At 34.5% G+C, this 24290-nt stretch overlaps 1 protein-coding gene across 3 annotated transcripts in view; it reads left to right on the forward strand.

Moving 5' to 3' along the window:
- Nucleotides 1–24290, forward strand: part of kcnip4a (potassium voltage-gated channel interacting protein 4a) — a 215073-nt gene that overhangs the window by 93050 nt on the left and 97733 nt on the right. The gene's annotated exons all lie outside the window — the stretch shown is intronic.

Genomic DNA, 24290 nt, shown 5'->3' on the forward strand with positions numbered 1-24290 from the left:
TTATACCATGCAATCAATGTGCTCGGCCATGGACAGGACATTGTCCTGACACAGGCACTGTCGAGAATTAGACAGCAGACACAGACTTTTTGGACAGATGACCAAACAAAGAAAAGTTTTCAGGGTTTTCCTTGGAGGTCCGTGAAGGTCCTGCAGGGTCTCTGCATGAGAGCAGAGAACATTTTGGATTTTCTTCTGTATTTTTCTATTTTAAGCCAACCCAGGCTCATTGGAAAGAATGCAAAACTGCAAAATAATATTACATTGCATGTTTCGCTACACTTTCAAAGTGAAATATCCAGTGAGTGGTGCTAAAAGCGCATTCAGTTTTGGGTCAACAGTGTAATTATAAATGTAATAACATAAATTAATTACAGATGTAATTACATACATGTATTTTTAAAAATATAAGTACAATGTAAAAATATGTATGTACACAATAAGTGCATTGTACCAAATGATTAATTTAAATGTAAGTACATAGTAGTTAAGGCCACCTAATATAAAGTGGGACCAAAAAATGGGAAGATGGTTGGCGCATGTTGCGAACCTGACACACATTTATAGACATGATATCTTATATTATGCAGTTTTTGAATGAGAGATGCATCCAAGTGCTGTTACTTTTCAAAGTATATTGATTTACATTGAATGAGGGACCAGAGCCAGATACTGTATAGAGAAAGAGACCAGAATATCATATACAGTGGTTATAGATATAATAGATATTGTTTGACTACCAACCTAAATAAAACTAAGTGTAATGCTGTACAAACCACAGAACTACAACTGAAAAACACATGCTTTGTCTTAAAGCATCATTGGCTCTGTCATGGTTAAAATATATCCAGAATTTTCAAACATGAAAAATTGAATAACACTGCTATATATAGCAGTTAGAAGGTTAACATTTGAATTAATAGTGACACTGAAAAGCTGTCATACTTCTTTTATAATTGATAAGATAACACATTTTTATGCAAGCTCGCTGTATGTAGAAGTTCAAGAGGACATGAAATAGATTATAATAAATCATTTATGATGCATGTCTATTAAAAAATGCTGATTATAATAGTAGACATAGTCAGGTCTCAAGAGCCCTCATAATCGTCCACTCTGCTCTTTAACATCGAGTGCAGTGTATGTAATGGTCATCTGCAGGGAACAGCATCCTGTCACAATGACTCATGGCTGCCTTTCACTGGCCATTACATCACATGATTCAATAGACTCAGTAAACACTGGAGTGGCAGCTTCAGCGTCGGTTATACAAGTACTGCAATACTAGAGAAAGCAGGCAATCAGTGGAGGTACAACATGATAAGACTTCAGAGAGCCATACTTGTGGCCTCTTAAGAAACCCACGTAGATGTACTTAAAGGTCCCATGACATGCTGCTTTTTGGATGTTTTTATATAGGCCTAAGTGGTGAAAGACAGCCATAAATATTAGTATTGTAATTTTACATTTTAAGTGTGTGTGTGCGTGTGTGTGTGTGTGTGTGTGTGTGTGTGTAAATATCTAAAATAGATTTTTTTTTTTGCACTGTGAAATATTTCAATTGTAATATTTTTTTATTTATTTTTTTTTATTCATAGAATTTTATTTCTTGATTTATTTTTTTGGTCCCACTTTATATTAGGTGGCCTTAACTACTATGTACTTACATTTAAATTAATCATTTGGTACAATGCACTTATTGTGTACATACATGTTTTTACATTGTACTTATATTTTCAAAAATACATGTATGTAATTACATCTGTAATTAATTTATGTTATTACATTTATAATTACACTGTTGATCCATCCCTTACACCTTAACCTACCCTTAAACCTACCCATACCACCAAACCTGTCCCTAACCTTACCCATATCCCACCTCAATAGCAGCAATAGTGTTTTGCAATACAATATGAACACAGTAAGTACATTGTACTCATTTTTTGATGCAAGTACATAGTAGTTAAGGCCACCTAATATAAAGTGTGACCATTTTTTTAATTGCCTTATTGGTATATATTAACAAAACCTTGGCCAAATGTGCAGCCTTTTTTTTTTTATCACATTTTAAATTGCAATTAGATTTATTTATTTTTTTTTCTTCAAAAAATAGTTTTCCCCATCCTTAGTGATACTTGCCATAGTGAGCATTTCTTTTGAATTCCACCCATTTATTTGGGATTGGTTCCCTAATTCTGAAAATCCTAGTTGGCATTCTTAACCCCATTCTAGTCCAGTTCCTGAACCACAGAAGCAGGAAATGAAGTCATTGATTTGGAATTGATCCCGGTCACAGAATGACTCACATGAGCCAATTCCAGTCACTCCCCATCTGACCTGCATCCTACTGCTTCATAACACACCTATGCTTACTGTACAGCACATCTTTAGTCTGAGCGATGGACAACACTGTGTATGTATACGCCATGAATTATTTAGAGGCTATGTAATGTGCAAATAAGATTCTATAAATAAGCTGAATGAATAATTCACGAACTGTGGTCATTGCTTTATTATATAGAATTAAATAAGAACCTGAAGAGGCAGAATCTCTAGTATTGGCTTTCGTTGTTTTGAACAATTTTGAGAGTTTAAGTGTAGAGGTCAAGTGGTTTATTATTGTCTAGCAGATGGCACTTTAGCAGCCTTTAACACCCTGAATGTTTCCTCAGCTCTTATTTTCACATCACTGCAGACCCAAGGCCTCCAGCCATATGACTTCCATTGAACAGTACCAAGAAATATTACAATGCTTATCACTCTAGGTCCAGGGAGATCAAGATTTAAAGAGCCAGTAAACTCAGCTCCAGTGGTGCATCTATCATTCCTGAAAGGCTTTTCCATCGGGTCCCTGTTCTGTAGAGCAAACCTTTTTTGAAACCAAGTAGCTTTTCATTTGTTTTTTATAAGCCACAATAATTTCAGCTTAATTATTAAAGTGAATTAAATTAGATTTTTAAATATAAAAAAAAACAAAAATGGCCAAATTCCTGGTGAAATACTATGCTTCCATTCAGAAGAGAATTCCACCAATCAGAAAAGTCACTGTTACCATGGAAATGGGAATCTCGCTCACTCCCACAGAACACTATATAGAATAAAACCATACTTAATTTTAACGTAATTTTTATACTTATCGCCAGTGAAATTAAAGTCAGTAGTTTTATAATGTATCATGATTGCTACACTAAAACTTTTTTAAAATATGTTTTGTTAACTGAAATAAAGCTGAAATTAAATAAATTATAAATATTAAATGAAAAATCTTAAATGACTCAAATGACTTGTCTCATCAACTAATATCTCATGCAACTAACAAAGCAAGTTTAGTACTAAAATTACTAAAACTAAAACTGAAATAAAAATAAGTTTTTTTATAATTATAAAATAATTTTGCTCTATAATTCTTACTAGCCCCCCCAATCTGTTAATTAAAACCAAAACTATTAAAAATCACACACATGTACTTTTTTTGTTAATTGAAATAAAGTTTAAATAAAACTTAATTATTAGATTATTAGAAAATTAGAAATGTTGCATAGGCAACTAACTGAAATACAACTAAAAGTGAAATGAAATGTCAGTCATTTTATTGGCAATCATTGTTAATTTCGCTCTGCATCACTTACCATGATTTTAGTTTACCATGATTTAGTATTGTTATTAATGAAAATAAAACTATTAAAAGTCATTAAAAATAAAATAAAATAAAATTACTAAAAATAATAATAAAACAAATTAAAAAATAAATAAATATAAAATATAAACATTAGATGAAGAACTTAAATGTATACCTTAAACAGAAACTAGAAAATCTTCATTGGGAACTAAATAAAATAAGTTTAAATCAAAATACAAAAATGACTAAAAGTAAAGTGGCAATAAAAATAAATTAAGCTAAATAGAAATATTAAAAAACACTATACAAATTAACACATGCACTGGAATAAATGTAAATATAAAATATAATATTCAAATTTAAAATAAAATAAAGTTAGAAATAATAAATTAAAAATTAAATTAAAAAATTAAATTAAAATAAAACCTGATAATACAAAATAAAAATACAAAATATTAAGAAAAACCTTAACAGTATATAAATAATACTAACACTTTTGCTAAAATACTGAAGATTTTTCTTCAGGTTTAAGAAATGCTGCTGTAGGAGAGGGGTTCTGACAAATCCATAACCTCAATATAATGAGTTCACATTTCCCCAGGCGTCTGACACAGTCCACAGAAGGTGTGTTTGAGATGTCAGATGCTGCTTGTCCTTTATCATGAAGAACATATATTGACCTGTTGACTTTGACGTCATACGCATACAGTACTACCCCGAATCTCCTTATCAAAAAACCTTATCAATATCTCATTCCCCCACAAAAATGTTCAAACACGTGTAAAGTTGACTGATTCATCCGTACCAGGTGATAAAACGAACAGCATCACTGGAAATCAATATTAATAAGCTTGATGCATAATTCAGGTATGTATTTCTGCCAGTCAGGTTAGCCTCATGATTAATTCATAGCCGGCTTTAGATACACAGCCGTCCTCATTTTGTAATCCCACGACTTTACCGTCCATCATCAGACGCGTGTGTGCACTGCATTCATTCACCGAATTCAGCGTTATTAGTACCGATAACAGCAGCAATGCACTTTCTGCAGAACTGTTTGCAACATTAATCATCAGAATGTGTCAACACGTCCATCACAGACGCTTGTAAATGAATTAGGCTGGCGTCCTGCTGGAACACACAGTTGTCCCTGTCATCTTTTGAGTGTGTCCTGCAAGAAAAAAGGACAGGACACAGACTGCATGGACAATGTGTTCAGTATGATTAATTTAGCGCTCATAAACAGGAGTACGGTAGATGTGCGTGTGTAATTAGGGAACAGAATAAGATGAATAGACCATTGAAATGGGTGAATAAGAAGGTGTTAGGCATATAATGTGAGGCATATGGATGACGTTCATTTGGACAAATAAGAGAGAACAAGTCATATATTTTCATTAGTTGCTATGACATGTTTCTGTGTGTTTCTTTGTGTGTATTTGCATGAAGATCAGAGTATAGCTGCTTTACCACAGGCCTTTCCTGATCAATATTTGGCTCTTTGCTGACTCCCAACCCTCTTGTTTGCTGGTTGTTAGGTCTGACAGGCTTTCTTACTACGCTTCTTCAGTCATTGTCAAATGTGGAGACTGGAGTGATTTTATTGACCCATTGGTTACACTTTATATTAGGTGGCCTTAACTACTATGTACTTACATCAAAAAATAAGTACAATGTACTTATTGTGGTCATATTGTATTGAAAAACACTTTTGCTGATTTTGAGGTGGTATACGGGTAAGGTTAGGGACAGGTTTGGTGGTATGGGTTAGTTTAAGGGTAGGTTAAGGTGTAAGGGATGGGTCAGCAGTGTAATTATAAATTTAATTGCAGAAATTAATTACAGATGTAAGTACATATGGGTATTTTTTAAAATATAAGTACAATGTAAAAACATGTATGTACACAATAAGTGAATTGTACCAAATTATTAATTTAAATATAAGTACATAGTAGTTAAGGCCACCTAATATGAAGTGGGAACGACCCATTTACTTTCTTACTGTAATGCTGTGTTTGCAGCCTTATTGTAAGTGATTTCTCCGTGCATGTATTGCCTCAAAACTGCTCCTCTCAACATAAAAAACCTGTTTATCCTCTTTTATTTATTTATTTATTTACATGATGTTTGTTTCTATTTATTTATTTTAAATGCAAACATATTATAATGTAAAATAATAATAATAATGTAAACATATAATAATAATAATAATAATAATAATAATAACAACAACAACAACGACAAAGACAACAACGCTGTTGATGTGAACAGCAATATCTTGTCAGACTATTGTGGATAACAGATTTATTAAAATGCTATGTTATTGTTATTATTATTATTATAAATAAATAAATAACAATTATTGTTATTATTAACTAATTAATTTTAATGTTATTATAATACTGATGGTTTTAATATAATAATAATAATCATCATCATAATTGTTGTAGTTGTTGTTGTTGTTGTTTAATAATTAATTATAATGTTATTATAATTATTATTATTTTAATATGACAACAACAACAACAACAGTAATAATAATAATAATAATAATAATAATAATATCTTCTTCTTCTTATTATTATTATTAAATATTTGAGAAAATCCATTTGCCTGTATCCAGACACAGGACTTCCACAGAACAGCAGTATCTTGTCAGACAATGTGCTAGATGACAAAAGTTGCTAAGGTGTGACTGATCAGTAACATTTTAATGCGTGGCTTAAATAAAGATCAGCTGAAGACATTTTTACACAAGCAGATGAAAAGTCTGATTCCTAAACCAGCGTCTGTGCTCATCACGCCGCAATCTGTATTTACATTTTTCACACAACTCATGTAAATAGGTTTCATGCATCTCACACGCATGCGACTCATTTGCATGGCAGCGGCGTTACCTTGGCACGGCAACGATGTGTAAAAAGAGTCGGCTGGCATACGCACGCTAAGTGCTCCGTTACAGGGTTGAGCTACAGACGGGCATATTGGTTTCAGTCAGTAAGTTATATCCAGAGGAAAGGGTTTCCCAGGCGTGCTTGAATTGCAGAATGCTATAAATAGATAAACGCTTACTGTAGCCTGTGAGGTCTAAATGTACCTGTGAAATTTGTGCTAATCTTCCTGAGAGCGGCTCAGCTGCGGCTGCTGGTAGCTGTTACCCTTTTACTTACCGTATTTAGTGTCTGTCTTTAGGTTCATTTGACTTGAAGCTTAAAGCGTCTGACCACCTCTCGAGTACCCACACTCTCTCTCACAGTCTCAGTATCAGCACAGCTTTGCTTTGTGACAGCTCACCATCTACAAGAGCCGCAGCCACTTACTGTCAGAGCCAGTGAATTACAGCCATGAAGGAGCTGTCAGTCGTGTGAGCGGCTCTGGATCGCGTAAAAAACCTGGTGCTGGTGCCATACAATAAAGCAACATGCATCATGATGTCTGTGGATGTTTCACATGATGGATGAGGCTGTCGGTTGCTGCTGTCCTTCTGTTTTGAATAAAATTAATCTGTAGAACTTTGATGTCGGTCATAGATTCACTGTACTGTATCGTTTTTGCATCAGAGGAGTGTAAATGAGACCCGATGGTCTGTTTTCTTTTTTATCAAATGCTTGGTCGCACAATTTTATTAGTCAGAAACAAATAGTGCAAGATAGTGTAATAAAACTGGACAAAAACGGATTAAAGTGTTTGTGAAGAGAAATGCAAACAAAGATTTGGATTTTATTGCTTAGTGCAAAGATGTGCAATAACACTAAATTGAGTCCTGAGCTAATATTGCTGTGGATCATTTAGCTAATATCAGCTGCTTAAGAGAACTACATTATTATAAACATGCTCGACTCTCAATTTGGTTGTAGGCGAAGACCTTGAGCCCAAACCTTAGTAGAATCTAGAATAATGCAGTGTTGTTGCCGGCTAAAAATTTTTCAACCCAACTAAAGCTAAAATAAAATAAATGTTATATAAATATTCTATGAAATATTTTATATCAAAATACATTTCTAAAATAAGAAATGAAATGTTGCCTTGGAGAGTGACTGAAAATAGGTTTGAGTTGAAGTACTGAAATTACTTAAACTAAAAAATTTAAATAATAAACATAAATAATACAAATAAATGAAAGTTAAATAGAAACAAATAAACAAATATTATGTTAAAATTAAAAATATAAAAATAGAAGCTAAATCAAAATAGGAATAAATACTACATTAGGATGGTTGTAAACATGGTTGTGTTGCACTTTAAGTAATATATTGTGCTTTAAGTCATGTCAGCATTTTCATGTTTTGAAGTAAGTGTTAAATGTAAAAATAAATTTAAGTACTGAAAACACCCTTCCTGTTTATTTATTGAAACAACAGTAAGCTGCATTTTTCTTGGGTTCTTGCTGATATCAAAGAGATGAATATACATGTCCATCCATGTTTGGAATTCAGAAAATGTGTTGCAGTGATGCAATGAAGAAGAAGTAGATAATATTATTAATATATAAAATATTGATGTATTTGATATATTAAAATGACCTTTTGATTCAAGAAAAAAGTAACCTTTAGCTTTTTATTTTTTTGCTTTTATGAAAATATATATTATAAAGGCAATTAGTTGAACTTTGTGTGTGTGTGTGTGTGTGTGTGTGTGTGTGTGTGTGTTTTGACCAACATAAATATGACTAAAGTACATAATTATATGTAATTTCATACTTACTTCTATTGTCTTTGAATTATGAATAAAGTACTGCTGAATGTACTGACAAACATTTATTATAAACTAAATACTAAATGTTGAATTGGTTTCAATCTTTTTTAACTAACAGAAGCTTTAGTGTTTCTATTGGCCAACATAGTTCGTCCTCACACCCACTTGCTTGTGGGGTGCCACAGGGCTCAATTCTTGCTCCTATTCTTGTTAAACGAGAACAAAACCGAAATCATTTTGTTTGGTTCAAAGTCATATGAAGACTATGCTCTTCAATTTGGTCATCTCTCTTCCTATTTTACACCCTGTGCTAAAAATCTTGGTGTTCTTTTTGATTGCAACCTGGGTTTTCAGAAACAAATTAGTTTCTTTCACTTTTGTTATTATCAAAAATCAAATCTTTACTTTCTATAAAACAGTTTGAACAGATTATCCACTTGTTTGTTCTATCTCGTTTAGATTACTGTAACTCACTATACTATGGTATAAGTCAGTCTTCTATAATGCGTTTACAGATGGTCCAAAATGCTGCTGCAAGACTGATTACAGGCATACGAAGGTTCGACCACATCTCGCCCATTCTTATTTCCCTAAACTGGTTACCAGTCAAATCTAGAATTACTTTTAAAATTTTTACTTTTGTTTTTAAATCTCTGCAAAACCAAGCTCCATCATATCTCTCCGAGGCAATCTCTAATTATAAACCAAATAGGTCCCTAAGATCCAGTAATCTTGGCCTCCTCTCTGTTCCTAGATCTAGGTTCCATTGCAGAGGTGATCGAGCTTTCGCTGTTGCTGGTCCTAGTCTAAGGAACATATTACCAGCTTCTATAAGAGCTGCACCCTCTTTGCCTGTATTTAAATGTTGGCTGAAAAAACATCTTCTGTCAATAGCTGTTGTCTAGCCATGTCAATTGTATTGTTATGCTGTGTTTTGATGTTCTGTTGTCTCTTATCTGTTTTATTTTAGCTGTATTGTACAGCACTTTGGATCAACTGGTAGTTGTGTGAAAGTGCTTTATAAATAAATAAAGCAAGAAAGAAAGAAAGAAAGAAAGAAAATACTTATGTCATGTATTTAAATATATTTGCAATTACATATTTGTAATGATGAAGTTGCAGTTTAGTAATATTGAAAGACACACTGTGGTTAAAATGATATTTAAGTACTTTATATGTGCTTTAGCATGTTAGTTAACACGTCGAAATAAGCATACTTTAAAGCATGACAAAAGATACTTAAAAAATTTAATTTTATTACAGTGCACTTTTTAAAAGTGCACTTGAGTGTGTTAAGAAACAGTTATACCATAGTGTCTCTAAGTAGCCTTTTATTTCATTAACATAAGTACATTTTTATGAAATATAATTTTAAGGATTGAAGTGCACTACAAGTGCACATTCAGTACAATTAATTGCACTTCTTTTGCAAGAATGGTCATGTTAAAATAAATCATGACAGTTTGTATAAGATGACCCCATTAAAAATATAATTGATGATATTTGCAATCATCCAGTCAAAACCTGATTGCAAATTTAGATGATTTACAGTACATTGAGACAGGCATTTCATTTTCTAGTTGTAAAGCAGGACAGATGTCCAAATGTGTCTCACTGAGAGCTTCCTGAACACCTGCAGCAAGAGGCCCTCCAGCGGTCCTCACGGCGGAGCTGCGTCAAACGGTCTACTGGGGCTGCAGGTGCTCTCGCTGTGCAGCAGACGCCTCCTCATACAAACAACATCTACATGAATCACTCCATCAATTAATCATGCAGTGCCACATTTATTTAGCAGGTACCTCTAAATCACAAGTGCAATTTACTTATTACTCATTTTTAAAGTAAACAAACCTGATGTCGAGCTATTTTAAGTACATGTACTATTAGGATTTGCTTTATTATGGAAATAAAATATTTTTAAAGAACTGAATGTATTCCAACACTTAATATTACACTTGAAGTTAAATATAGGCTATTTTAAATGCATTAAATTTCCAATTCAGTGTTACTAATGTGGAATTACAAATGTATGTAAATAAAGACAGTTGTAAGTACTGTAGATGTACTTAGGTCATACTTAAGTGTGATACTTAAAAAACACTCTTACGTTCATCTAATTACATTTTATATGAATTTAAACTAATGCATTTTCATTTAATTGTAAATAACATGCAATTAAAAATATTACGTTCAGTTTGTACTTAAGTATATTCTTTAAAGTATAAGTGCTCTTTTTAAAAGTATGCTAAAGTGTACTCCTTTTTCACAAGGCACTAGAGGTAAAATTATATTCAGGTGCTTTACATGTGCTTTAGTATGCTAGTCAAGACTTAAAAATAAGTGTATTATGACAAAAGATTAAAACAATGCTTTTTAAATACAGTTTTTTGACATTATTAAAAGTGTACTTAAAGGCAGAGTAAGCGATTTCTGGAAGCCAATGTTGATATTTGAAATCACCAAAACAAACACGCCCCAATACCCCAAAATGGTCTTGGCCCTATTTTGATAGATGCACCCCACATATGCGTAGCCTACGCAACCCAGGCAATGATTAGTTCTGTGAAACACAAGCCGCTTTTCCATCGAAATTACCTGGAACAATATGTCCCAGGGACTGCTGTCTGCATTTCCATCGCAGTCTAAAGTACCAAGAAGATTAGGCAAATAGTCTGGTGACGTAACGTTAGGTCTGCGCGTTTTTCTTAAAACCAAGTACGCAAATTTCGGACTTGCATTCTCGGTGGTGTTCGGACTTCACGAGTTAGACCGAGTGTGAACTCCCGCGGAAGGGACGACGCAAGTCTGGTAATTCTGCAAAGAGCAGCGTAGCCTACTTGATAACGTCAGTCAGCTCGCCTTGGCTGATGCAATCTTCCTCACTGTATTTACAGACGAAATATATCAAACACCACTGCCTCTTTTAATTTTCATCTAAACATATTAATACCCCCAGAAATGTAGTTCAGGGAACGTACATACATTACAATAAAACAAAAAATTATATCAAACATTGCCTGTTTTCATTTTAACATATTAATAGAACAATAGAATAAAGACCAAAGATTACCTGTTAGATTTACACAAAACAAATTATATCTTATGTTTAACCACTAAAGAGACATCAGAGCCAGCGGCAAATGTCAGAAGGACTAGCCGAGGTTATGCTCCTCTCTTCGGGATACATGAGCGCCTGGTGATCGCGTGGAAGCACATTTTCAAATAGGTGCTGTTTTTATAAATAAACCGCAGATTTGTGTTTTAAACAACTACATTCTGGCTTGAAATACACGTGTCCAGTGTAGGCAGGTTTTAGCTGTTGCGGCGCGGCACGTCCGGTGTGTTCTCTGCTAAAAAAAAAAAAACAATAGAAGCCCAATAGAAACCATCACATAAATTCCAATAGTTTCCATTAAAATTAGCTTCTTCCATTACAAAATTCCTTTTTGTAGTGTGTTTTGGGCATTTTTCCAATAGGATTTAACATCCCACCAATAGAATCCATCACATACCAGTAGACACCATTATAGTTTCCATTAAAACCAATACAATTCCCATTAAATCCATTAAAACCATTACATTTTCTATTGTGTTTTGGGCAGGGTTCTATTGTCTTTTTTCAGCAGGGTTGCTCACCTATCGAGAAGAAACAAAGCAACCTCTGCGTCCGATCGCAGACCTTCCGCTCCTTGAGTTCTCTCCAGCGCTGGAAAGCTGATCCGATATTTACACGGGTCCTACTTCTTGCCTTGTCGTTCCACAGACGTTTTCGTCTTTTGTTTTTTATCCGCCATCTCTATCTTTCTGTCGCTCAGCTCGGCTGTTCACTGAACACTCTCTCCTCCATATCATGAGTAGACACGGCCCTTACTGCTGATTGGCTACAAGTTTGTTTTGGTACTCGGCCCCGACTCAGTTTTCTAAACTCCGCTAGTTCACTTGCTTTGGTCCGGACCAAATACAATGTTGATTTTTTTTGTTTGGTGTGGTTCGCTTTCACACTGCCCTTTTTGCAAGTGAACCAGAAACCGTAAACAAAACCACACGTGTGTTAAGGTCATCCGTTCATTGGACAGTAATTCTCAAGCAGGGAAAAACAGGAAGTGCAAAAACAGGCTAATCATGGAGATCTTTCGTAGTGCAATTTTTATTCTTTTACTGATTTGCTGTCATGAGATAAAAACTCAATATGAAGAAACTTATGAGCATCATATGAGACAATGTCATACAATGTTGTAATTACGACTTGCCAAAAATAAAATCTATAGATATTAAATACTTAAAGCATTTCAAAATGTTAGTTTAAACATTTAACCTAGATAAATGTGTGCCTTTAGGTGCATATCCAATCATTTGTGCTCAGGACATCAGTGGAAACAAATTAAATACGCCGTAATTATTGCTTATAAAGGTAATATAATACATCGTTCGGAACCGTAAAGGGTATATTTTTATTTGTGTGCACTCACAATATCAAGAAAATGTGCTTTTCTAAAATAAAGAAATTATGTGATGCGCTTCCCGTCAAAAATGAACCGTAACTCAATGGATATTGTCCTTACAGACATGATGAATATATCTATAGAAAGCTTTGAATTACTAAAAAAAAAGAATTCATATCCAAAACAAAAACTCTTTCATTATAATCCGTAAAGATGCATTTCTTTCTAAAGGTGCGTCCAATGTGGAGATGGCGAGTCAGGATTTTTAACTTCATCTTTGTGACACTGACTCAGAAAACACTAGTTTATTAATAAATAATTAATGAGTCGTTTTTTAAAAAGGAATCCCAAGCCGTTTCATGTTGATGTCAACGTGAAATATTAGCATATTGCCACCCACTTGTTGGTCTTTTCAAGTTGGTCTGAATGAAAATGCAAATTCATTCTTTGCCACTAGGTGCAGTTTACGCTGTACACAGAGCAGCACTGCTCTCACAAACACTGCTTTATCAGGCATTACAGGCATGATGAAATGGAAATGAGATCAATGGGACCAATCACCGCAGATTAGCGTCACCCAAAGGAGGGGTTTGGAAAAATTAATTGTTGAACAAATCGTTTGGGAGTCGTTGAGCAAAGAAGGTAAATGCATATTATAAGACAATGAAAGTGTTTTTTGACCTTGCATTCATGTCAACCTGTTGTTGAGGACTCCCAAAACCAAAATATGAACCTTTCATAATCCATAACATGGGCACTTTAAGATTTGAAGCACACTACAAGTGCACATTCAATAACAGTTATTTGCACTATTTTTCACAAGGATAGTTGTTCACAGGTAAATTAAACAGCATCTAAACAGTCCATGGCGTGTATTAGGAGCAGTTTTGAAGTAAAACAAAAGATGCCATGTAAAGCACCTGCTTCTGAGCGTGTGAAGTCCCTCAAATGTGTCCTTTGAAGGCCACCATCTTAATTTGGCTGTAATTAGAAACAGCAGGTCATTATTCTCATTAGCCAAAGAGGCATGTGTGTGATGGCATAACAGAGGCTGCTGGCCAGGGCACCTGCTGCTGAGAGCAGTTGGCAGTTAATACTAACAGCACCAACACCAGCAATGCCAGTGTATTCACACATGCACCAGCCAGTGTGCGGTTCATCTCAGAGCTTTTCTGTTCATCCTGTAGGGCAAGACAGTCTTTTTGTGTTTTGCTGTAAAAGCCTCAATTTCAAAAACATCAGGTGATGTTACAAGCCTACGGTTTTGTTTATCATACTTATTCTAGCATTTTCATAATGTGAACCCTCAATTTTTATTCTAGTGTGGTATGAAAGGTATTTTAAGAGATACAGGTAGTGAAGGACATTATTTTCTATAATATGAATATTTATATAATATATGTATATAATATTTTATATAAAGTTTTTAGATTACAGAGTTATTCTATGCAGTTTTAATGAATATCTAGATTAAGATTTAGAAAAAAACGTTTGGTTAAATTAGTATTTGTGTAACAAGATCGCCCTCTAATGTCTAAATTGAGCCTTGCAGTAATATTTCAAGATGAACACTTGCTGAACTGAAGTAACTTAGCCTTACTTGATTAACCAAAATAATTATCAAAAAATAATGTTAAAATGTGAGTATTAAATATGATTACTAGGCTTTTGATGAATGTTTATTTGTTCATCTCTGAATCGTCACTGCATTATACAGAGATTTATACAAAGATTAGATCATAAAAGTAAGCATTTAAATATAATTTAACTAAGGCATATTATTGGAAGATATAGAGTGACTGACATATACATACACACACACACACACACATATATATATATACAGTATGTTGGTTGTTTAATGTTTTGACCAGACAGTGTGAGCCTTGTAATGTATATTGTATCAAATATGATATGATCAATAGAAGACACATATGCTAACTTTTTATTGTTATGTTTTGTCTAAAGGTTCAATAAACTAGATTTTTTTTTTCTAACTATTATATAATATGTCAGGCTTTACAGTGTTTAGCAGCTTGATCTACTCAGTTGATCTCAGTACCCCCGCCATTAATGGAGACTTTACTAGCGAAATAAATGAGTTGTGGCTGTTTCAACACTAGGACACTTTTGACACAGAAATTGCTGCGCATTGCACTATTGGCGTCTTTGAAACTTCATCCAGTCAGGGTTTTTGTTTTAATGCATTTGTGAATGTGTACTTACATTTCAGACTCTCATAGGATGTTTCAAATAATATTGTTGCCAAAAGTCAGATGTGATTTGCCCAGTCTATGATGGTGATATATTGTTGAGAAATGCTTATGGTTATAGTTATGGAATACTACACGGATATCTTGTCTCATACTGCCACTGTGTGGTCATACTGGAATCTTTAGTTTTGTTCCTTTCAGCTGTTAGATAAATTCCTTGTTGAAATGAAGTTAATAATGTTTTAACTACTGTGTACTAACATTAAATGCATGCATCTTGTCTGGAAAATGCTCGCTTTTACTGCTAATGTGCTTGAAGTATAGTTAAGTTTAGGACTAGGGTTAGTTCTGAGGGTAAGAGTCTAAGTTACGGTTAGGGGTAAATTTTAACCACAAATTACTTTAATTAATTAAATGCAAGTACTGCAAGTAAAGGTCACTACAATACACCAACATTTATGTACATAAAAAGTATAATGTATCAAATGGCCACCTAAGATGAAGAGTGAACTAAATAATTTCAGCATTCATTCTTTTTTATTTTACTTTGCCAAAATAACAATGATATTTACTTTGATACTAGTTGCAAAGCTTGTTTAGTAACTCAATGCTTAGTAACCCTATCCAGTATATATATGTATATATATATATATATATATATATATATATATATATATATATATATATATATATATATTCTAAATATAAACATAGTTTATTTGTTAGAAACAAAATTATGAACATTTGTTAAGAAAATTAAGAATTCACATGGACCATTACAAACAAGGGCCACAGCTAAAATGTAAAATTTTACAATCCAATCGCCAACAGCGACAGCAAACATAGTGATGAAAACAGTGTTAAAAACACCCCAGCTCTTCTCACTTCACAGACTGTATCCCTCACAGCCATGTTTTCAGTCATGAAGCGTTGGTAACACTTTAGTTTTGGAACCAATTTTCACGATTAACTAGTTGCTTATTAGTGTGCATATTACTTGTATATTTGACTGTTTATTAGTACTTATAAAGCACATATTGTCTTATTCTTAATCCACCCCATACCTAAATTTAACAACTACCTTACTAACTATTAATAAGCAGCAAATTGGGAGTTTATTGAGGCAAATGTCATAGTTAATAATGAGTACTGGTCCCCAAACTAAAGTGTGACAGAAAGTATGGCATCCACCTTGACTAAAGTAACATGCAGAAAGATGTTTTTTGTAAGACTAACCAACCCATTCGTTCTCGGATCATCTGCTGGTCATGTACAGTTGCTGTTTGTCTCTGTCCATGGTGCTGAAAAACTTCTGGCTACCCTCACCACATAAGACTCTAATATTCTGAGTATTAGTAATTTCATAGCGTGTTGATTACAATTTCGGTGACTTTGGTTACTTGAAGAGAAAAAAAGCCAACCCACCTCACAGAAACTACACCTCGGATTTGGCAACCTGCAATTGTTACCTTAAAGAGACATTTATACCTGATTTAACCCATAAAAAATAATTTTGTTGGTATGAATGAATGAATTTAGGTTAAGTGATGTGAAATAATATTTCTGATTGGAATAAAAACAATTAATGGTAGATGTTACCATTTTTAAGTTACCGTTTATTCAATGTAGGTAGCCTTTAGGTATTACTTTTGCATTTTGACTACAGAAATCTATTCAAAAGGGTCATATTACTTTCAACTTTCAACCTGTGGAATGAAGGTTATTAAATGTTTGCTTCTCCAAGACTTTTTTCAAGCCTTCTTCCTTTCACCCCTGTATCAGAAGTTACTGTACACAGCTTCACTGAAATATTTAATAGATCTCCACCAATTTAATACATACGGTGTCTGAGAGAAGTTGAAAGTGAGCAGGGGGAGAGAGGCGCCTCTGTCTGCCTTCATTCTGTTTTGCTGGGACCTTGAGTTCATTTCCACACACTGAGCTCACTAAAGTGGCCATTGACACGCTGAGAAAATTGGCCTTTGATGACGCTTCTTTGTGGTGAATTGGCACAGGGTCGCAGGGTTCGTGGATGAACGGAGGTGTGGGTGCAAGAGATGGGTGATTTGAGCGTATCTGAGTATGTGTGTGACTGACTGTGTTTAGAGCACAGCTGCTTCAGGTGAAGCTCGGTGTGTTGAGTATGGTGAAAGAAAGCTTGTGATGGAGCTTTATATGAACTTTTGTGACACTTTTATCACCTTTGATGGTCACTGAAGAAAACTCAAATGTTTTCATCAAATAAACCAATTAATTTCAGCTGGTGTGTCATGACCCAAAAATGCATCCTGGGTCTGCTTTGGGAAAATGGTGCTAACTAACCATATGAGCATGCTTAATATATGGCAAAATAAATGAAAATTCTTCCCATGTTTTTTATTTGTTGACGTCAAAAGCAACAAGCGTTGTGGCATTTGGAGCCAAATTAGGCGATGCCAACATAGACAGCTTGTGTGACATGCCCTCGTCCTCAAAAGAAAATTCAACCAGGTTACATTAAAAACACATTCATTTGTGATTAATTTTAATAATCAATCTTAATAATCTTGCTCTTTTTTTTACCTGTGCAGTTCATGTTAATATAAAAACGAAAAATAAAATATAAAAAATAATAAAATATAAAAAAAATAAGGGTTTATCATTTGTATGGTAGGTTTATTTTAACTGATAGAGACAGAATATCAAACCAAAAAAATCAAATGTACAAATGTTTGAAAACAAATGTTAAAAAAAGATTTACATTTTAGTAAGTCAAATAAGTATTTGATCCCCTACCAACCAGCAGGAAGACTGTAGACCTGAACAAGGCTGGAATGGGCTACAAGACCATCAGCAAGAAGCTTGGTGCGATTATTCGGAAATGGAAGAAATACAAAACAACCATCAGTCGGCCTTGGTCTGGAGCTCCGTGCAAGATTTTGCCTCATGGGGTAAGGATGATCATGAGAAAGGTGAGGGATCAGCCCAGAGCTACACAGAAGGAGCTTGTTAATGACCTCAAGGCAATTGGGACCACAATCACCAAGCAAAACATTGGTAACACACGACACCGCAATGGATTGAAATCCTGCAGCGCCCGCAAGGTCCCCCTGCTCAAGAAGTCACATGTACAGGCCCGTCTGAAGTTTGCCAATGAACATCTAAATGATTCAGAGAAGGCTTGGGAGAATGTGCTGTGGTCAGATGAGACCAAAATTGGAAAAAGTATTCTTGTAGCTTCATATCAGTACGGTTGAACCACTGTGTCACATGGACTATTTTACCGATGTCCTTGCTACGTTTCTGGGTCTGAGAACATTTCAGTTGTGTTGCTGTCTATGCAGGGCCAGAAAGTTCTCGGGTTTCATCAAAAATATCTTCATTTGTGTTCCAAAGGTGAACGAAGGTCTTACAGTTTTGGAACAACATGAGGGTGAGTAATGACAGAATTTCATTTTTGGTTGAACTAGCCCTTTAAACAGCAAAATGCAGCTGCTTCAGGTATCTTAAATTTACTGTAGCCTATAAATTCATAATACCGATCTCACCATCTGTCAAAATGAGATTATTGTTTCTGTATAGCAACAAATATAGTTGTTTTTTATCATTGTAGGCCTATTATTTGAGCAGACTTTCTAGGACACACATGCGCATTTAGAATGATTATATGAACAGATTGGTTAGCATTTAGCATGGTCTGTGGCAAACTTAGTGTCAGGGCAACAAAATTCAATAAGAAGTTAATATTAAGTGATTTAAATCGTAGAGAAAATATTTTCTTTTTGCTATATTCCATGAAAACTGTTCTAAACAAAGCCATGTTGTGCATCTCTGCACTCAGCAGTGTTTCATTACTGAATGAATTGACCTTTTTTGAACACCTTGAGTCAGCGATTCAGGAGCCTTCCTGAATGAATGAATTGGCAGTTTTGAACGAATTAATTGAATAAATGATGACTCAGTCATTAAGGTAGTGGTTTGCTGCCACCTACTGGTAATTTTAGTATCATTTTTAAAAGTATCATTCTATTTTTTATTATTATTTTTTTTTTTGTCATTTCATATTTCTGTGTTCTAAATTTTATATTTAAAACATTAATTTCATAATATTATTTATTAAATTTGTAAATGCAAATTATAATTAATTATACTTAAAGAAAAAAAAATTTATCCACTTAGCCAATGAAACTTTTCAGCAAAGCCTATTTTATTTGAAGTGTATCCTGTGTATCTCTGGGCTAAACCCCAGATATCCACTCACTCTAGCACTGCCCCTGGAATCAAACGCATTAGTTTGGTATTCTAGCACTTTGCTCTACTGATTGAGAATACATTGTAAACAATGGAGCTTTAATAATTTGAATGTGATGGATTATCAACTAATTATGTGCCTTCCTTGTAGGTGCGTTTAGATGTAGTATGTAACATTTTTATTAATGTCAAAGTGTATACAGCACCAAGTTTGACAGTTGAGGCAAATTCTGTAAACACTGCTTTGAAAAAAATGTTTTTTTTATTTTTCTTGTGCTTGCAGATTCACACAATCAACCTTTGTGGCACCAAATGCACTGAAAGTCACAGATCAGATGGAATTCTGGAAAGAGGGTGCAAAGAAAAAATATCAGCCTGAATCTCCTCCTGCTGTTTCTCATCAGAGTGCTTTTCAACTTTGACTGGCAAAATTACTGAAATTTAACACAACAACACAAACAAATTTTTACTGTATTATTTGATTTTATTTACTTTATTTTTTGTAAGGCCTGTTGTGTTTTTCAGTATGTGTATGTTTTGCCCAGGGGACTGTGGTGATGCCCTTTTCTCAGCTAGTGCATGCTAGAGGTCAAGATTTGTAATTTGTACTTTTAAAAAGAAAATGTTCAACAATTAAAGAATATTATCAGAACTAATTCTCATGCGTTATTGTGATTTTTATGGGGTTGAGGTGGTAAAAATCATGGATTACAGTGCTGTAAGGCAATTGGATTGTTTTTTACAGGTACAAAATGTTTAAACTAAATGAAAATAAACTCTACAGTACTGATACTGTAAATGACAATACAGTAATCATACTGTACCCATTTTTACAGTAATTTACTGGCATCCAGCTGCCAGTAAGTTACTGTAAAATTTACAGCAATCTCTTTACACTGTACAGTCAAGCACGGAGGTGGAAACATTATGCTTTGGGGCTGTTTTTCTGCTAAGGGTACAGGACGACTTTACCACATTGAGGGGCAAATGGACAGGGCCATATACTGGAAAATCTTGGATGAGAACCTCAGCCAGAACACTGAAGATGGGTCATGGATGGGTCTTCCAGCATGACAGTGACCCGAAACATACCGCCAAGGCAACAAAGGCTCAAGAGTGGCTCAAGAAGAAGCACATTAAGGTCATGCAGTGGCCTAGCCAGTCTCCAGACCTTAATCCCATAGAAAATCGGTGGAGGGAGCTGAAACTTCGAGTTTCCAAGAGACAGTTAAGAAACCTTAATGATTTAGAGAGGATCCATAAAGAGGAGTGGACCAAAATCCCTCCAGAGATGTGTGCAAACCTGGTGACCAGCTACAAGAAACATCTGACCTCTGTGATTGCCAACAAGGGTTTCTGCACCAAGTACTAAGTCATGTTTTGCTTGGGGATCAAATACTTATTTGACTTACTAAAATGTAAATCTTTTTTTAACATTTATATGCTGTTTTTTTCTGGATTTTTTGTTTGATATTCTGTCTCTATCAGTTAAAATAAACCTACCATAATAATGATAAACCCTTTTTAAGTGGGCAAACTTACAAAATCAGCAGGGGATCAAATAATTATTTTCCCCACTCAATATCCAATATAAATACATTAATAAATAAATGTTTAAGTTTATATATATATATATATATATATATATATATATATATACATTTTTTTTTTTTTACAATATGCAAAATACATGTAGCATTTGGACCAATCAGACACACAATTTTCCATTAGATTTAACGAATAGTCACAGACCCCTCACCCAGTACACATACTGGGTGCCAGTATGTCTGTGAATGACTCCAGGCCCCTGGTTCCATGGCAAACCAATCTGATAACACTAGTTTTATTGCTCAAAGGAATGCAAATGCAGAGCAACACTCACTTCGTTTTCCCTTAGGAAAGACACATAATGCCCATATGTAGCAAATTAGCTTGAAAGGGAAATATTTATAATTAATTATAACTGGTTATAATTAATAATTATTATTTAGATTAGATCTTAGAATTAACTGTAGCAGAATCAATATTACAATTATTTGATCTGTCCGTCCACCGAGCAAACAATATAATCATTTATCAATTCTAGGGAAGGTTATTTTCCTGGCCAAGGAAGAATAACTTTCCTACTTTATGCAGTACTAGCAATAGTTTAGCATGTAGCAAGGATCAACATTCAGTGACTTCGAATTGTGAGCAGAACACAGAGACAATCAATTGTGAATATAAGGGATTTAATAAATGAAACTATAGCTAATATACACTAAATTAAGCAAAACATAAATATACAGAATGAAGGAAAGAGAGAGAGAAGAACAAAGAATGGCAGTATTTCACATCAATTAACCACAACCTAATGAGAATCAAAAATCACCATAAAAAGGGGTTTTTAACACCTTAAACACGCATCTAAATAGTTGTAAACGGTTACTTGCATTGGCTTTGTTGCTGAACAAGAGTCCTGATGCGATAGACAACAGAGGTTCTTGATGAGTTCTTTAGGAGTGCAGTTTTCCTCAGGTTCTTCTGAAGAAAGGAAAGTCCACAGCGAGTCCACAAAGTCACTTGAAGGTAAAACTTGAGGAGAGTTTTTGAAGAGTCTTGGTAGTGTCTGTCTCAAGAAGAAAGGTTTTTTGAGCTACGATTAGTCTGAGTTCAGAACTTTTGATAGTTCATAGCCGCACCCACCTCTTGGGTGGAGTGGCCAATCAGAGGCATGAATTTTGAGCAGGAGAAACTTTCTTTGTCTGGTCTGGAGAGTTGGTGCAGTTTTACTTCAAAGCATAGTAAAAATTGTATGATGTATTTCACGATCACATAGTGTACATCATTGTTTGAGGAATAAAAGGAAGATCATTTTGATACCAAGAAAGAAACCTCTAGAAGATATTAAAGTAGAGATACACTGATACACTTGAATATAGACGTTTAGAGTCTAACTAATACAGGTAAAGAGTTAGGTTACAGTTATATTAACTAGGTTAATATAATAGGGGAACATACATACAACACATGCACATACCAGATATATTTATAACTGCTTAATTATGTCCTAAATAAAGAAAATGTGTTTATGTGTGTGTGTGTTGAAATTGTGGAGACCACTGGTCTAGTCAGGCCGTTGGTGCCTGGCACGGGGGTCATTCACTCCTCTTTGGAATGTGTTTGAAGTTTGATAGGGAGACCAGAGAGGCAATCTGTTTAGCATCTTTTTGATAGTGGTGGAAAGCCATTTAAATTTTAGCACCCATATAAATGTAAACGGTGGGGTCAGGTCTGTAATTTATATGCAAATGTCAAAAGGCTAAAAGGGTCTCTTAAAACATAAAGTGTAATCAACCATCAATGAGCCTAAGCAGACGCTACACATAAAATGGACTCTTCTCAAATTAATTCATAGAAAAACCTTTCTTTGAATGAACACGCATATCCTTCAGGTCATTGTGTATATTATTACTGTTCTTGTGTATTGTATCCTGTTTTATGCATGCTTATGATAGATCACTAGTTAATATCACCTCACTTGTATCATGTTTGGTCTCTATCAATTCGTCTCCGGATGATCTAATTGCGAGTGTATATTATATGTTGATACCTATGCAACATATTACCACCAAGCCAGAATAACATCTTTTGGAGTTCATCACCCTTCAAACCCGGAAGAACTTGAAGAACTCCAACACCACCAAACCTTCAAACCATCAGAACTTTCATCCAAGACTGCATCTGGACACTCGGTCAACGACCAAGGCAATGCAAGTATCGTACATTTAACTAAACTAAACAGAGGTATAGTATAAGTTATAGACCCCGTTATAAAGGGCGCTGATGGCTTTACTCAGGTGGTTAACTGACTCTTTCCATGACTGCATTCTCTGGTTTCTCTATTGGCTTCATTCATCCATTTTAGCTCCCCCTTTGTATGCACGCGTGAGTGTATGTTTATTCGTTTGTTTTAGGGGTGTCCCCGACTAAGGATTTTCATAGTCGAATCGGAATTTTCGAATCTTGCTGATAGTCGACTGATAGTCAAATCATATGTTTGGGGGCGAAATACATTACCAAGAATCAAGTCAGACATTCGACAGTCATAATTACTAATGTTAATACACAGGGAAAATGTGTAACGGATGCCTCGCAGATACAAACGGAGTGAATAATGTTTTATGTTTTGATAAAAAGATAGTTAACATTAAACGTCAGTGAAACCCTAAGAATTCACTGACGTTTTTTTACAATAGTGCTCTCATTATAACGTTATGTATATGACAGTTATTAATGTTCTGCATTTCTGTTTTGAGCTGCGCGCGCTGAATGACCAGTAGAATGAAGCATATGATAGCAGGTTTTTAATCAATGGAATTTAACTCATTTATCTTATATAGAATACACTTCATTATTTATACAACATAACGTTAATATAACATCTTATAGGCTATCTGCACAAAACGCCCCGATGCATGAACGTGTCTGCGTGGCTCCTTTTGTGGATGCGTTCTTCACGCAACAAAAACACTGGAACTAAACTCTAAAAATTCACAGCGTTTTATTATAATAGTGTTCTCATTATAATGTTATGTGTATATGACAGTCCCAGTCATAGTCATTAATATTCTGCATAGTTGTTTGTCCTGTGCGCTGAAGATATAATCACCGTACAATGAAGTACTTTACTGCAGCGACTCAGTCAAATGCATCTTATACGAGATAACTAATATACACGATATATATAAACCAGCTGAAATGTTTTGAAATCACTTGTATCCTGCCTGATCGAAAAAAAATCCAGTCTTTCACTTTGCGTCAGTTTGAGTCTTGTTAAAGTTTTAAATCCTTGCCGCCAAGATGCTCCTCTGTCAGTCACGGATTATGGAAAGTGAAACTTAAATCTATAATAGGGGTGGTTGGATTAATTCACGCACGTTAAAATATTTATTTAAAGCTTTTTTCTTTTCAGATTCTTATTTACAGCATTATCATAATAGGCTGTATATTAACTTATTGGGAGAAAACTGGTAGTTCTATGCAAAATCAGACATTGAGCACCCCATATAGCCAAAATGGCATGATCATAACACCCCGCGAATATTC

Source organism: Onychostoma macrolepis, chromosome 07 (assembly GCF_012432095.1).
Source record: "Onychostoma macrolepis isolate SWU-2019 chromosome 07, ASM1243209v1, whole genome shotgun sequence".
Lineage (NCBI taxonomy): Eukaryota > Metazoa > Chordata > Actinopteri > Cypriniformes > Cyprinidae > Onychostoma > Onychostoma macrolepis.